Genomic DNA, 4937 nt, shown 5'->3' on the forward strand with positions numbered 1-4937 from the left:
GAGCTAAATTTAAAAGAGAAAAACAAAGCAAAAATGTATTTTTTCTAATAACTAGATAATAACAACTTTTAAAATCTAAAGTAAATGGAAAAGGTCACAAAAGAAAATATGAACTGCTTCCAGGTGGCCATGTCCTGAGCTGCTTTCCTCCTCCACAGCCCCGAAATCTCACCTCAGGTCCAGAGAACGGAGTTGGCCATCTATGGATGGAGACCTCTGAAACTAGGAGGTCCTGGACTGCTATTATTTTGAAGTTTGAAAGCGTGAGGCAAAACTTTAGGTGTCCAAGGGAGCAATGGCAGGCCACAAGACAGAAGAAGAGGTGCTCGATATTCATCGACTGGATGTGGGCGGCTATATTTACACAGTCCAGGGTGAGTTTTTGTGCCGTTTTGAGGACTCTATGCTGGTATCTATGTTCAGTTGTTGTTTTCCTCTAAAAACAGATGAATCAGGCTTTAACAGACTTCTGTGATTCATATGGCTTGGTTTGCAATAAGCCAACAGTTTGGGTTCTCCACTATCTTAACATATCTGCTGCAAACTGTGAGTAGAATTATTGGTGTATATGCCACAAAAACTGATGGAACTGATGCTATTGATAAGCAGCTGGGAGGAAGAATTCATACTAAAAGCATTTTAAAAAGAGAGGCGGGAAATAATGTTCAGTACATTTGGAGCTATTATTCAGTAGCTGAGTTGAAGAAAATGAGGGATGCCTTTGATGCTTGGGAAGGAAAAGGCGACTGATAACACTCAATGAAGAGGAAGAAGAAGGTGTAAATTGTAAGGCTGGTCCTAAGCCAGTCAGAATTTCGGGCCCTTCCACAAGCACCCAAATTAAAGTGAAAAACTCCACTACAGTCAGGGTGTCTCCAGCCAATGCTGTCCAGATCTCCTCTCAGATGCCAGCAAACCAGTCTCAAAGCGGCAGCTGTGGGAAGGCAGCTCAGCGCTCTGCGAAGCCTGTGAGCAATGGGGCATCTGGCCCCTCGAAGGATTCGCGTGGGGCCAGACGTGCTGAAAATGGAGCCCCACGCCCGCCTCCAGCAAAGGTGCTGCTCTCTGACAAGAAGTCTACACCCCACTGAGAGATAAAGCTGAAGAGGATTCCATTGTGTGCTGCCGTGCCTTCCCTGCCCATCCCCACAGCAGCAGAGAGGCAGACCAGCCCCCGTAAGCCTCCTCTTCCAGAAGCTTCTAGCACTTTGGATGTGGGAACTGAAAATGACAAAGACCAGTCTAATGGACAAAAATGGTAGACTTGGCACTTCCTGTTTGTCTCAGAGTTTCAACATCTTCAATACCAATAAGTGACACTGTTTCTTGATGCAGTAGAAGGGAAACTTAAGTTTATGCTTAGGATTATTATGGGAAAAATGAATTGTGTGAAGTCAAAATGGAGGAGGGGAGACTTTGAATGGTTGGGGCTTTATTTACTTCTCCTCTTCCCAACTTTTAAAGGATTGTCTATGGGTAGTTTGATTTTCTGTTTTTGTATTTTTTTAACTTTATTTATATGAGTAATTGGTATTAAGGTACAGCACAGTAATCATTAGAGAGGTCTCTTTTGTTACTGAAATGTTGTAGACTCTAGGCACTTTTGTAATGCTACTTCTTGTAGCCCAGGTCCTGTCTGGTGAGTGGAGAGGATGGGATCTCACTTGCCTGCAGTGTATCATAGCCAGTAGAGGTCAGAGAGGAAGAGAAAGAAGATCAAGGTAAGCCACGGACAGTTGCTCTGAGCCTTAAGACATCACAGAAAGAAAGGATGGGGAGGAAAAAAGACAATAATTTGAGATCACACTCTGACTCTCACTTCCTTGAGTCATTTTCTTTCCTAAATTGGCTTTTGTTACTCTTTTTCATTAGCAGATTTATTTATATACACCACAGAAAGATTTCAGTGATTAAAAACTACACAACGTATCTTTGGAATGAATTGTTAACATATCGTTAAAATATGTGAATTTGAATAGTGCAGTTTTGAAATTACTTTGAAAAAGGGAAGTTAAAAAATTTAACTTTTTAACTAAAATTAATATTTGTTCTTCAGAAGTGACCATTAGAGTCATTCTGATTATACAATATGTTTTTTCATGCGTAAAATTTCCGTATAACTTGAATTTAATATTTTTAAACAGAATGTTTTGATTAATCCTCTATTTTTCACGGCTATTCAGTTGTGCATTTACTCCTACATGTTCTGTTTTGTAATTGAATCATATATTCTACTTTCAGTGAGCAATATGCCTTCAACCAACAATAATAGCTCATAAAACAGGATACTTTTTACTTAGATGCTTAGTATTATTCTTGCATTGCCTTGAACAAGTAAAGTAAACATGGTCAAACATTATTTTTTACAAAAGAAAGAAAAACTTTTCCATACAAAGCAACATTTTTCTGTGACTGTCCTTGTTTAAATCTTGGATCTCTTTAATAGTTGGAAGTTTGTTAGTTAGTATAGGTTTTCTATTTGTGCCTACAAAATTGCTTTCTTTTTTTTAAATTAAAATCTTTTTTATTTTTACAGACTGCCTTTTGATTCATTGTACACAAATGGGGTACAACTTTTCATTTCTATCGTTGTACACAATGTAGATTCACACAATTCATGTAACCATACATACACATAAGGTAATACTGTCTGTTTCATTCTACTATTTTTCTGCCCCCACCCCCCACCCCTTTTTCCTCTACATCATCCAAAGTTCCTTCATTCTTCTCTTCCCCCTGACACCCCCATCTCATTATATATTGTCATGCACTTATCAGAGAAAACATATAGCCTTGGGTTTTTTGGGCTTGGCCTATTTCACTTAGCATATTTTCAACTTCATCCATTTACCAGCAAATGCCATAATTTTATTCTTCTTTATGTCTGAGTAATATTCCATTGTGTATATAAACCACAGTTTCTTTATCCATTCATCTGTTGAAGGGCATCTAGGTTGGTTCCACAATCTAGCTATTGTGAATTGAGCTGCTATAAACATTGATGTGGCTGCATCACTGTAGTATGCTGATTTTAAGTCCTTTGTGTATAAACTGAGGAGTGGGATAGCTGGGTCAAATGGTGGGTTCATTCCAAGTTTTCTGAGTAATCTTCATACTGCTTTTCAGAATGACTGCACCAATTTGCAACTCCACTAGCAATGTATGAGTGTGCCTTTTCCCCCACATCCATGCCAACACTTATTATTGTTTGTGTTCTTGATAATAGTCATTCTAATGGAGTTAGATGAAATCTTAGGGTGGTTTTAATTTGCATTTATCTAATTACTAGGGATGATGAGAACTTTTTCATATATTTGTTGATCACCTGTATATCTTCTTCTGTGAAGTGTCTACCCAGTTCCTTAGCCCATTTATTGATTGGGTTCTTTGTATTTTTGGTGTAAAGTTTTTTACGTTCTTTATAAACTTTGGAGATGAGTGCTCTGTCTGAAGTGTGTGTGGAAAAGATTTTCTCACACTCTGTAGGCTCTCTTTTTACTTTATTGATTGTTTCCAGTGCTGAGAAAATTTTTTTTTAGTTTGAATCTATCCCATTTATTGATACTTTCTTTTATTTCTTGCACTATGGGGGTCTTGTTAAGGAAGTCTGGTCCTAAGTTAACCTGATGGAGATTTGGGCCTACTTTTTCTTCTATTTTGTGAAGGATCTCAAGCCTAATTCCTAGATCCTTGATCCATTTTGGGTTGAGTTTTGTACAGGGTGAGAGATAGGGGTTTAATTTCATTTTACTGCATCTGGATTTCCAGTTTTGCCAGCACCATTTGTTGAAGTAGCTATCTTTTCTCCATCGTAAGTTTTTGGCTACTTTGTCTAGTATGAGAAAACTATACTTATGTGGGTATGTCTTCATGTCTTCTATTCTATACCATGGTCTACCTGTCTATTTTGGTACCAACACCATGCTGTTTTTGTTACTATTGCTCTATAGTAGAGTTTAAGGTCTGGTATTGTGATACCTCCTGCATCACTCTTCCTGCCCAGCATTGCTTTGGCTATTCTGGGTCTTTTGTTCTTCCAGATGAATTTCATGATTGCTTTCTCTGTTTCTATGAGTAGTGTCATTGGGATTTTAATTGGAATTGCGTTAAATCTGTATAGTGCCTTTGGCCATTTCAATAATATTAATTCTGCCTATCCAAGAACATGGGAGATCTTTCCATCTTCTAAGGTCTTCTTCAATTTCTTTCTTTAGTGTTCTTTAGTTTTCATTGTAGAGATCTTTCTCCTCTTTGGCTAGATTGATTCCCAAGTTTTTTTTGTGTGTGTGTTTTTTTTTTTTTTTTTGAGGTGATTATGAACGGAGTTGTTTGCCTCATTTCCCTTTAAAATGTTTCATTGCTTATGAATAAAAATGCTTTAGATTTATGCATGTTGATTTATATTCTGCTATTTTGCTGAATTCATTTATTAGGTCTAGAAGTTTTCTGGTGGAGTGTTTTGGATCCTCTAAATATAGATTCATGTCTTTGGCAAATAGTGACAGCTTGAGTTCCTCTTTTCCTATTCGTATCACTTTAATTTCTTTGGTCTATCTAATTGCTCTGGCTAGTATTTCAAGGACAATGTTGAATAGAAGTGGTGAAAGAGGGCATCCCTGTCTTGTTCCAGTTTTTAAAGGGAATACTTTCAGTTTTTCTCCATTAAGAATGATGTTGGCCGTGGGCTTAGCATAGACAGCCTGTACAATGTTGAGGTATGTTCCTACTATCCCTATTTTTTCTAGTGTTTTGAGCATGAAGGGGTGTCGTATTTTGTCAAACGTTTTCTCAGCATCTATTGAAATAACCATATGATTCTTAACCTTAAGTCTATTGATGTGATGAATTACATTTATTTGATTTCTGAATGTTGAACCAAACTTGCATTCCTGGGGTGAACCCCACTTGATCATGGTGTACTATCTTCTTAATATGTT

General features: G+C 37.5%; 1 pseudogene; it reads left to right on the forward strand.

Moving 5' to 3' along the window:
* Window positions 1-295: 295 nt before the first annotated feature.
* Window positions 296-1262, forward strand: LOC124991339 (BTB/POZ domain-containing protein KCTD18-like; annotated as a pseudogene).
* The last annotated feature ends 3675 nt before the right edge of the window (window positions 1263-4937 follow it).

This window comes from Sciurus carolinensis, chromosome 8, assembly GCF_902686445.1.
Source record: "Sciurus carolinensis chromosome 8, mSciCar1.2, whole genome shotgun sequence".
Taxonomy (NCBI): Eukaryota; Metazoa; Chordata; class Mammalia; order Rodentia; family Sciuridae; genus Sciurus; species Sciurus carolinensis.